Source organism: Macrotis lagotis, chromosome 3, assembly GCF_037893015.1.
Source record: "Macrotis lagotis isolate mMagLag1 chromosome 3, bilby.v1.9.chrom.fasta, whole genome shotgun sequence".
Taxonomy (NCBI): Eukaryota; Metazoa; Chordata; class Mammalia; order Peramelemorphia; family Peramelidae; genus Macrotis; species Macrotis lagotis.
The window spans coordinates 45,362,568-45,375,219 of record NC_133660.1 but is presented as its reverse complement, the minus strand read 5'-3'; positions in this window follow the sequence as shown (position 1 = coordinate 45,375,219).

Sequence of the window (12,652 nt, the reverse complement as noted above, 5' to 3'; positions counted from 1 at the left end):
TGCAAGAAACTAAGAAGAACAGGAAAAAAGAATTCTACCAAGCATGTGTATAATAGGGAGAAGATGGGATGATCATATGACAAGGATGAGAGATGGTAGATGTTCAACCCAAGGGTCCATTGTGATCCTTGCAATGTCAGAACAGAGTAAACAAGGGCAGAGTTGAAAGATTTAGTGATAGAATTTATAAAATTTGGCACAGCTATTATTACCATAAGGGTATTGAAATACCTATCATGTTAATCTAGACGCTGTACTAGGCACTGGACATAAATGCACAAAAATGAATATACAGCATATATATATATACATATATATATATATATAAATGTAGTTATATAGAGTTTAATATAAGCTAGTTTGGGAGGAAAAAAACTTTCAATTAGATGAATCGGGAAAAAAAGTTTCTGGCAGATGAGGAGAAGAGATTCTATGAGCAGTTGGGGAGAAAGATGACACCAAGGTTGAAAAAAAGTCACATATATAATTGGAAGGATAACTTTGTCACCAACAAATTTAGAATAGGCATTTTGGGTGGGAAAGATAATTTAATAAGAAGATTGCCTATAGCAATCTATCTATGCCTGCTTTTCCTGTGCAACTTTATGCAATATGAAACAAAAAGGAATTGGATATTTTCATTATTATTTCCTGAAAGGGTAGAATCTCCCTTTTGGGGGAACTCTGACAAAAAGTACAAGGTCAAGTGGGAAGCAAGGTGTATGGCAGAACTTTGTCAATGGCATCTGTGCAGTTTTTTGGTTAGAAGTCAGTTTAGGTTATAATGGAATTGACAAACAGGTGAGAATGAAAAGTCTAGGGACTTTCATAGAAAAGTGAGAGCAAAGTGGTAAAATATTGAGAGATGACAGTAATGATGTCTATGGTAGAGATAAGCTCCCTATTTAACTGTGGAAACAAATATGAAATATGATTTTATTCCCAACTAGTTGATCACTTGCTCCTGGGTTTAGATTCTTAGGATGCTCTAGTCTTAACTTTGGTGACTACAGATGTTGTCCATAATGTTCTTCAGAGTTTCTCTTCTTTCTAATTTCTTTATTTCTAAAGCCTGTAGAAGCAATTTTTCATTGAAAGTAAATTGCTTATTTTGTTTTTTGATATTTGAGTATTTTTGAATTGTCTTACCATTTTAATTTTTCTTTCAGTAATGGATTAAAGGAATCTAGAATTTCTTATCATCATCATCATCATCATCATTATTACAGTGTTCATGTCCAAACTTTGACATTGATTAGCTATTTAATGTTAAGCAAGTGTCTACCTCTCAGTGTTCCAAGCAACTTTCCTAGGCTATATATAAATGACAGAAAATGCGTTAACAGAGGAAATTTCTTCAACTGAGAATTCTCTGAAATAATGCAATCATAGGTGTATTCCTCGTTCTCTAGCTCATTATTTCAGACCAAACCTTAGACACCTATTGGCTAACAATTTTATTAAAATAAAGTACAGATCACTCCAGACCAATAACAACATAATTGTGGTCCACAGATCAGGAGTTCCCACAATTATAGATGAGGTCAGAAAATGAGAAATACAGTATGGAATCTGTTGAAGTTTAGATTCTGATGTGATACTGATAGGTAGTTATTTACATTGAACTACAGTTGTGGAAAGATTTGGGGATATAATGATTTCTTTAGGAGCACAATATAGAGGTGGAATATTGAAAAGTATTCAAAAAAGCGGATGCATAGAGAGAAACAAAAAAGTGCAGTAAATAGAAGCTTATGAGATACTCATATTTAAGAAATAGGAGAAAGAAGGTCTTCTAGCAGAATCCAAAGAAGGAATTGTCTTAGATATTAGAAGAGAACCAAAAAGTGACTCTTATGAAATTATAGCACAAAGGAGAATATCAAGAGAGAGAGAGAGAGAGAATGGACAACAGTAATACACAGAGATCAAGGAAGAAAAGGATTAAAGTAAAACCATGGATGTAGCAATTCAATGGTCATTGATGAACTTGAAAAAATCTGGATTTTGAAGAGTAGTGGAGTTAGAAATGAAATTTCATTGTGTTAAGGCACAATTGTAGACAGATTTTTCCTTTTTTATTATCTGAATGAAAACATTACCTAAAGTTTAATCTAGACCCTTAAAAAAAGAGTCAACATGAGGAACATTTTCACTTCTCTCTCTCTCTCTCTCTCTCTCTCTCTCTCTCTCTCACTCACTCACACACACACACACACACACACAAACACACACACACATGTAACCCAAGGACTTTTTTGGGGTGCATGCCTTCTCCTTGCATTGCAGATTTATCATTTTGAATGCTTTTGATATTAGCTGTTGTTAGATTTTACCAAAATATCCTTTGGCAAGAGGGAAAGGATTTGTATTTGATATGAAAGGAAAAGAAATGCCTTGCTATCTGGTCTTTTCTGCTTTACAGTCTATATACCTGCAGCTACTTAATCGGTAGAACACCTGAGTAATGCCTTCCATCAATTACTTTTACAGATCCTTCCTCCCTCCAACTTAGGTCAACGTATCTAACTTTTGTATTGTTATTCATTTAAGAGTTATATTATTAATTAATATATTATTAATCAAAGAGAAGAGAGAGAGAGAGAGAGAGAGAGAATAAAATAGGTGTAATGAATGTAGTTGCCATTTCCATCATGTTTCACATAAGAGTGCCCTCCTCTGGAAACTATTAGGATGACAGTTAATGTCTGTTGTGCCACTCAGAGAGGCCTGTGAATTGATGACCCTATAAAGAGATTTGGAGCTGAATAGGGAAGTGCATTGTTAATGGTATTAAATATTACTTAGCCCACAGCAAGCTGCATGTTCAACAGTTTAAACTTTAATTGCTAGCTGATGCAGAAACATGACTGAATATATGTAAATCCTATTGAAAGCTAATATCATTTTGGCTGCTCAGATGGATTAGCAGCCTTTACAATTAGCAGCATGTGCAGCTAATGATATTAAGGGCGAATCCATCATAGAATAGTGTAAGAAAAATTTAAATTTAGAAAGAAATAGTGTTCTCCCTTTTACAAACCTTAGCACTGCCTCCACCCAAGAGTCCTGCCAAGAAATATATTCTAGGGGGAAACCTGTACTCTTGCAGGATGGTGAGACTGACTTACCACGACCTTGAATTTTTCTGTTTCCTATTATGTGGATGTTCAGAATTTCTAGGTAAAAACTAGTCCTTTGCCCCTTTCTTTCTATTCAATATTATTCTCTGTCTAAATACGCAGGATTTACTACAAATAAGATGAAAAAAGAAAATAAAGCTTGAATTAAGAGGGGTTAAGTAAGAAGCACATATATGGTGATATGAATGATGTGGTCTTCAATAACTGAACATAGCAGCTTCATTAAGTATTATGTTTATTGTAGTAATGAAGAATGAGAATTTGTCAAGACCCAACCTTGTCCAGTTAAGTCAACTCCAATGTCAAGTCAACAACATTTTGATAAATTTAATTTTATTAAATTTTTATTAAGTTTTATTAATGTTAAGTCAACAACATTTTATTATCTATCCAGGAAAAAAAAGGAGGGTATGTATATGTGTGTGTGTATACATATATGCATATGAATATTTCCATGGTGTCCTTTTTTCTCTTCTTCATGCTTTCCAATCCTTTTCCTTCTTGATTTTCTTAATAAATTTATATATTTTGTAAAAGTATTTTTATGCCTCATTTTTGCATCTTCATTTAATCTTTGACTCGTTCTCTCCTAACTCTTCCTTTTCATAAGTAAAAAGACAGTTCTTGCCTTCAAAAATAACAAAATCTGGTGGGGAAGATGACGAACAAATACATATGCATCACCAATGCAAGGCACTAGAATTAAGAGAAATTAGAAAGAGAAGTTGCAAGGAAGATGGGAGCTTAGTTAAGACTTAAAGGCAGTCAGCAGGGAGAGTGTTTCTGGCGCAAGGGACAGAGAAAAAAAATGCCCACAGTTGAGAAATGAAGTGTTTTTAATCTATGGGAAAGCCAGGAAATCCAGATCACTGGTTGAAAGAGTCCTTGTAGGCAGTAAGATCTAAGAAGACTGGAAAGGTAAGAGGGTTATGAAAGGCCAAACAGAACATTTTGTATTTGCCTTTGGAAGGCATAGGATAAGGAAGCAATAATTCTAAGCTTTCCCCTGAAATAAATATCTATCATTTTAACATTGATATTCATCTGGTTGAGAAGCAGGTGGAGAATATAGGTTAGAAAGATGAGGTGCCTTTTCCCACCCTTAACACACCCAACTGTAGGACTCTTACCAAGTCACAAAATCTCACAGAGACTATTAGTTGCAGAATGGCTGCCAGATGACTTGTAGAAAAACTTTCCCCAATGATGGTTCCTTTTACTGGTGAAGTGATCTCATGTGACTCTCCTAAAATACTTTACTTATTTAATTCATGAAAATCAAATTGATAGAGCAAAAGGAACAGCACTATCTCCCAGCATATTTTTATGGCATTTGGACAGTATCAAGTTCTTCACCTTTCTGGTGTTTCCTATCTCTTCTAGTTTCCTTTTTTCTCCTTTGTTCTTATCCTACTTTCTTTTTTTTAGAAATATTTTATTCATTTTGAGTTTTACAATTTTTCACCATACGTATAAGCTTTTTTCAACACCTGAAAGTTCACTCAGTTGGACTCGAGGCCCTTCAGATTTGAGAAATGAACCAGACAAAGAATTGGAAATTGAGTGAATGTCCATCAATTGGGGAATGGCTGAACCAAATGTGGTATCTGTATGTTATGGAACACTATTGTTCTATTAGAAACCAGGAGGAATGGGAGTTCAGAGAAGCCTGGAAGGATTTGCGTGAACTGCTGCTGAACGAGATGAGCAGAACCAGAAGAAAATTGTACACAATAACAGCAACATGGGAGTGATGATCAATCTTAATGGACTTGCTCATTTCATTAGGTCAAAAATCAGGGACAATTTTAGGTTATCTGTGATAGGGAATACCATCTGTATCCAAAGAAAGAATTGTGAAGTTTAAACAAAGACCAAAGACTATTACCTTTAATTTTTTAAAAAAGTTATCTCATGTAATTTTGCTGTATCTTATATTTTGTATTTCCTTAAATATATGATTTCTCTCTCAACACATTCAACTTTGATCAATGTATAGCAAGGAAACAATGTAAAGACCATCAGACTGCCTTCTGGCAGGAGGGGTGGGGTTGGGGGAAAGGAAGTGAGATTAAGGGAAAAATTGTAAATTAAAAAAAAAGAGAGAGAGAAATGCTGCAGAACCAATGATTTCTTACAATCTCCCTTACAGAAAAGACAGGGTTTTTCATATAGGAAATGAAGAGAACTGAATCAACTAAGTTGAGTGCTTAAGTATACTTTTATAATATCCTTTTCATGCAATGGCTAAGTAACCTCCTTTCATTAAATGTTGAATGACTTGTAAAGTTCTCATTTTTTCCCAACTATGAACCTGAATAAATAGGTTTGAGTCATGTCTGCTTGTAATAGTAGTCATGGTTGTTTTCCAATTTATTAATGATTGTCAGAAAATATTCACATTGAGGAGACAGCAGATCCATTAGGTTTTCATTTCTGAATCTACACTTTAGAAACTTATATTATTAAACATAAAAATTTATAAAGAGCTTCGAAGTTAGTAAACAAAAGGCAATATAGTATATGGTAAGATATGATTCTACTCTACATGAGAAAATATAACTTGGGAACTTTCACTTTTTCTATTTCAATTTATATTTTATTTCTATTATAGTAAATGACTGAAATATAGAGTATAATTAATATAAATTTTACTTTATTGCTTTCAAGTATATTGTAGGAGATATGTTAGCAACCTGTGTTGCAATGAACCTTAGACTTCTGAAATGCTGTAATGAGCCAATGTGTATTATAGTTTTATATACATATTTTACATACTGTTTCTAAACTGTCAGATTTAGGAGGGAATGGACAGTATCATATAGACTTTACATCTCCTTAAGTACCCAGCAAAATATTCTGTATATAGTATACCCTCAAAATTGTTTAATTAATATTTATAGAATTAAATGGCCTCATGTTAGTAAATATAACTGAGACAATTAAATTTAACTGATTCAAGGGGCACTATGGAGCTGCATTACATAACAATGTTATTTATAAAGAGTCCCTGACATAGAAGATGGCATGACTAGACTCAGAAATTGAGGGATATTGAAGAAATTCTGGACCTATTTTTTGAAGGTTTCTGTAATACCAATTTTACATTGTCATATTACATTGAAAAAGCTCTGGAAATTAAAAGAAAACATTTTAAATGCTAATCAGTGCGATTTGGATCCACAAATTCTCATTCTGTGAAGTACAAATAAACAATTTTTATTGCAGAAAGATGGTAGTAAAATCAAATCACCCCCTTTTATCTTTAGCTCTTTTTATCATTTCAGAATATATTTCTTTTTAATTTAAATTTATTTATTTATTTTATACATATGCACATGTATATTTTTAAGTTACAAAATTTCCTTCCACCCTCCCTTCTTATCCCCCTTCCCTCAGCGAACAGCCAGGTTAGCATTGTACATACACATTTTGATAAAGATAATTACAGATTAGTCATTTTTGGTATGAGGAATTAGGATTAAGCGAAAGAGATACATAAGAGATAATTTTTATAAAGTGTTCATCAGATTCTGAAAGGTTGGGGATTTGTTTGTGTGTGTGTGTGTGTGTGTGTGTGTGTGTGTGTGTGTTTGTATGTGTGTGCGTGTGTATATATGCATGTGTGTTTCAGAATATATTTCAACCACTTAACCCTGATACATTTATCAGGAGAATACAAATCTCAACTTTTCATTAGAAATGAAAAAGGTCTGGAAACTTATTTAATGGCTTTAAAAAAAATCTTCAGGTTTTCTGAAGGATTTGGTTATATGTTCTCGTGGTTATATAATATCACTGTGTTAGAAGAAACCTAGAGTCGTCTAAGATCTATCATGAACAGTAAGGAAAGTAGTTATCAGTAACTAAGTGGGGGTTCCAGGGTGGAGCCAAGATGGTAGTATGAAGCTAGCATGCTCCTGGAGCTTTTTCTTATACAAAGCTAAATGAAGTCTCTGCACAGACATTAAAGCTTCAGATCCTGCTGAAAAAAGACAAAATTCAAAGAAGTGTTCAATGGTAGACATCATAGAGGATCTTTAGTAAAGGTTTGTCTCTTTGAGGAAAAGGGAAAGTTAAGCTCAGCCACATGGGAGAACAAGAAAGTCAGTGGGAGGCTTTTAGCCAAAGAGCAGTCCAGGTTCATGTTATGGTTTGTTCTTCATTCTTGAAGAAGGCCATTACATCAGGGAGGTAATGCCACAATAAGCACATGAATTGTATTTAAGTGAGGGGCTGCTGTGCTAAGTCACCAGCTTCACTTTCTCCTCCAGAGCCACCTGGGTCTAGTAGCCAGATATGAATCAGGACATCTGGATATGACCATGAATGTGAGGCAATCAAGATTCAGTGCCTTGCTCAAGGTCACACAGCTAGTAAGTGGCAAATATCTGAGACTGGATTCAAAGTTCTGTCCTCCTCCTTCCAAGGTCAATGTTCTCTCCACTGCACCACTTAGCTGCGTCCAAGGTCCTTGTCCTGAAAGCTTGAAAAAAAAAAAGCAAAGGTCCCAGCAGCTATATAGCAAGGGTTTCAACCCCAAACAAAGTCTGAACCCTGGAAACACTAGGGCAAAAGAAAGGACTGGGTTGGGAACAAATCACTGCATAGACAGAACCTGGACATAGAGAAGGGAACAAAGCTCTGCAAAGGAAAGGTCTGGACTTCCTGGGCAACATCTTGGTCAAAGACAAGATAGGGATCAGACCCTAGCTCCATCATAAAAAAGTTTGGATCTATACTCCCTATACCCCAGGCGTAGAGCTCAAACAATAAAGATGCACAAAAAGCTAAAAGAGGGCTCAGTAAAGAAAGCTACTATGCAGATAAAGATAATAGTAATGCTACCTCAGAAGAAGAAAGCAGTGAAAAATTACCTACAGAAGTTTTAAAAGAGACAAGCTGATTAACTTCTTATCCTAGGGGCCCAACCCAGCTTCTGCAAGACAGTACAGATCCTGCCCCAGGCAACTCAGACAATTCAGAGAGAGGTCCTGGCCTCCCTTCCTGGTCTGCCCACTGAGTAATTGCTGAGACTCAGTGAGCAAGATCTCCAGGGATCTCAACACTGAAGGTATGTGAATCAGCCTCTCCCCCAACACAAGACCCTAGAAAAAGGGGCCCCAAATGACAAAAAACAGCACAAAGCAGGGTCCATTGAATGTTACCTTTAAGATAAGGATTCCCACTCAGAGGAGAATATGAATTGGTTGGAGACCAGATCTCTCTTAGAAAAGATCAGAAAGGAGTTTAAATACTAAATGGATATACTGGGAAAAGAAACACAAAAGAACAAGAGAAAATTAACATCCTACATCAAGAAAGCAAATCCTTTGAAAATATAATTAGGCAAATAGTAAAATAGAAAAGCTACTACAAAAATAGAATTGTCCAATGGGAAAAGGAGATACAGAAGGAAAATGAAGAAAACTCTTCTCTAATAAAATGATTGGAATCTGTGGAAACTAATGATGTCATGAAACACCAAGAATCTGTTAAAAAATTTAAAAAAAATGATAAATAGAAGAAAATGTAAAATACCTCATTGGAAAAATAACTGACCTGGAAAATAGATACAGAAGAGACAATTTAAGAATGCTAGGACTTCCAGAAAACCTTGAAGGAATAAAAAGCCTGGACTCCATACTTCAGAATATAGAGAAGGAGAAACTTACCTGATATCCTGTAACCGGAGGGCAAAAATAGTCATTAAAAGAATACATCAATCCCCTACTGAAAGGGATTACAAAATGAAAACACCAAGTAATATTTCGGCCAAGCTCCATCAGATCAATGAGAAAATCTGGCAAGCATTCAGAAAGAAACAATTAAAATACCAAGGAGCCACAATCAGGTTTACACAGGACCTGGCTGCATCAACAGTAATGGATCCAAATGCTTGAAACAGGACTTTCTGGAGAGCAAGGAAGCTTGAAATTCAGCCAGGAATTCACTATCCTATGAAACTGATCCTTCTCTTCCAGGGGAAAAGATGGACATTTAATGAAATAGGAGACTTTGAACTTTTCCTGGCAAAAAGACCAGAGTTAAACAAAAAATTTGGTCTTCAAACACGACAGTCAAGATATACATGAAAAGGTAAACAGAGGAAAAGAAAAAACTGTTATCCAAAAAAGATGAACCTGGCTAAATCCCCACCTGGGAGGTAGATTCTCATAACTCTTCAGAATTATAACTCTATTAGGGGGGATAAACTTAGCAGAAGTAATAGACACTCATAACTTGTCAGTGATTCTGACTGAAAGATTTTAAAAATATTTCTTTAAAAAGGGGGAACAGTAAAGAGACTTGGGGAAGGGGGAAATTGAATGGGGGTAAATTACATCACATGATGAGGTGCAAAGGACCACTGCAAAAGAGGGAAAGAAGGGAAGAGGTGAGAACCACCTGAATCTTACTCTTACCAAATTTGCTCCAAAGAGTTATTAACAAACACATTCAGTTGAGTTTAAAAACTTATCAGCTTTCAAATATTAAGGGGAGGAAAGGGGAAGGGGGGAAGAAAGTAGGAATTGGCAGAAGGAAGGAAACAAAGAAGGGAAAGGAGGGGAAAAGGGAAGGGGGGTTGATGGGGGGCAGCAAAATACTTGGGAATAGGAGAAAAAGGAAAAATACACCTGGGGAAGACAGCATGAAGGGCAATAAAGAGTTAATAATTATAACTTAGAATGTGAATGGGATGAACTCTCCCATAAAATGGAAGTGTATAGAAGAGTGAATTAAAAACCAGAATCCAACAATATGCTGATTACAAGAAACATATGTGAAGTAGAGAGATACATACAGAGTAAAGGTAAAAGGCTGGAGAACAATAAATTATGCTTCAGTTGAAGTGAAAAAGGGGTAGCAATCCTTACCTCAGACAAAGCAGCTGTAAAAATAGATCTCATTAAAAGAGATAAGGAAGGAAACTACATCCTCCTAAAAGATATCATAGATAATCAAGGAATTTCAATACTGAATATGAATACACAGAGTAGTACAACATCCAAATTCTTTTTTTTGTAGGTTTTTGCAAGGCAAAGGGGGTTAAGTGGCTTGCCCAAGGCCACACAGCTAGGTAATTATTAAGTGTCTGAGACTGGATTTGAACCCAGGTACTCCTGACTCCAGGGCCAGTGCTTTATCCACTACACCACCTAGCCACCCCTAGCATCCAAATTCTTAAAGAAATCAAACGAAATACAGGAAGATGTAGAACAGCAAAATTCTACTGGTGGGAGACCTCAAACTCACCCCATTCAGAATTAGATAAATCTACACATAAAATAAGCAAGAAGAGTGTTAAGGAGGTAAATAGAATAAAACTTAAAATGATAGAACTTTGGAGAAAATTGAACGGGCATAGAAAGAAATATCCTTGTTGTTCTGTAGTACATGGCACCTACACAAAAATTGACCATGTACTAGGTCATAAAAAATCTCATAATCAAATGCATAAATTCAGAAATATTAAATACTTCCTTTTCAGATTATAATAAAATAAGAATTACGTGCAATAATGGGCCATGGAGACATAGACCTAAAACTTATTGGAAACTACATAACTACATTTAAAAGAATGAGAGGATCAAACAACTAATCATAAAAAGAATTAATGATTTTATCCAAGACAATGACAATAAAGAGACAATATAGAAAAATGTATGGGTTACAGTCAAAGTAGTGATTAGGGGATATATTATATCTCTAAATACTTACACGAATAAGATAGAGAAAGTGGAAATAAATGAACTAAGTATGCAATTAAAAGAATTGGAGAAAGAACAAATTAAGAATCTGCAATTAAATACAAAATTAGGAATTCTGAAAATTAAAGATGAGATTAATAAAATCAAAAGTAAAAGAACTATTAAACTAATAAAAAAAACCAAGAATTGGTTTTATGGAAAAACCCAATAAAATACATAAGCCTTTGGTTAATTTGATTAAAAAAAAGAACTCTAATTAATAGTATAAAAAATGCAATCACCAATGAGGAGAAAATTAAAGCAATAATTCAGAATTATTTTGCAAATAAATTTGATAATCTAAGTGAAATGAATGTTTATAAAAATATAAATTGCCCAGGTTAAATAGAAAGGAAAATAAAGACCTAAATAACCCTATCTCAAAAAAAGAAATTCCACAGCCATCAATGAATTCCCTAAGAAAAATATTCAAGGTCAAATGGAGTCACAAGCAAATTCTATCAGTCATTTAGGGAACAATTGGTTCTAATTCCAGATAAACTATTTGAAAAAAGAGGTGTATTCAGAACTCTGCCTAATTCCTTTTTTGACATCAATATGGTGCTGATAATTAAACAAGGAAGAGTCAAAACAGAGGAAGAAAATTATAAACCAATTTCCATAATTAATATGGATGCAAAACTTTTAAAATTTTTTTTAGTTTTTTTTTTGAAAGGCAATGGGGTTAAGTGGCTTGCCCAAGGCCACGTGGCTAGGTAATTATTAAATGACTGAGGCTAGATTTGAACTCAGGTACTCCTGACTCCAAGGCCAGTGGTCTATCCACTGTATATCTAGCTGCCCCAATGAATGCAAAACTCTTAAATAAAATTTTAGCAAAGTATTATCAGTAGGATAATACACTATAACCTTGCAGGATTTATTCCAGGAATGCAGGGTTTATTCAATATTAAGAAAACTGTCAGCATAATTGACCATATCAATAACAACCCCAACAGAAATCATATAATTATATCAATAGATGCTGAAAAAGCTTTAGACTAAAAACAACATCCATTTTAACTAAACATACTAGAGAAGTTAGAAATAAATGGAATGTTGCTAAAAATAAGCAGTATCCATCTGAAATGATCAATAAGCATTATATGCAATGAGGATAAGCCAGAAGCATTCCCCAAAATATCAGGGATGAAACAAGGATGCCCATTATGACCACTACTATTCAATATTGCATTAGAAATGATAGCTTTAGCAATAAGAGAAGAAAAAATTGAAGAAATTAGAATCAAGAAAGAAGAAAGAAAACTCTCATTCTTTGTACATGGTGTGATGGTATACCTAGAGAACCCTAAAAAAATCATCTAAGAAACTACTAGAAAGAATTAGCAACTTTAGCAAAATTGCAGGATATAAAATAAGCCCACATAAATCCTCAGCATTTCCATATATTACTATTAAGATACAGCAGTAGGAATTAGAAGAGAAATCCCATTAAAAATAACATCAGACAACATAAAATACTTGGCATCTACCTGCAAGGCAACCTCAGAAATTATATGAAAACTCTAAAACACTTTTCACATAAATAAAATCAGATCTAAATAATTGGGAAAATATTAACTGATCATGTGTAGGCCAAACTAATATCATAAAAAAGATAATTCTACCTACTTATTTCGTGCAATACCAAACTTCCAAAAATTCCTATAATGAACTAGAAAAAATTATACCTAAATTCATATGGAGAAACAAGAAGTCAAGAACATCTAGAGGTTTATTGAAAAAAAGTGCAAAAGA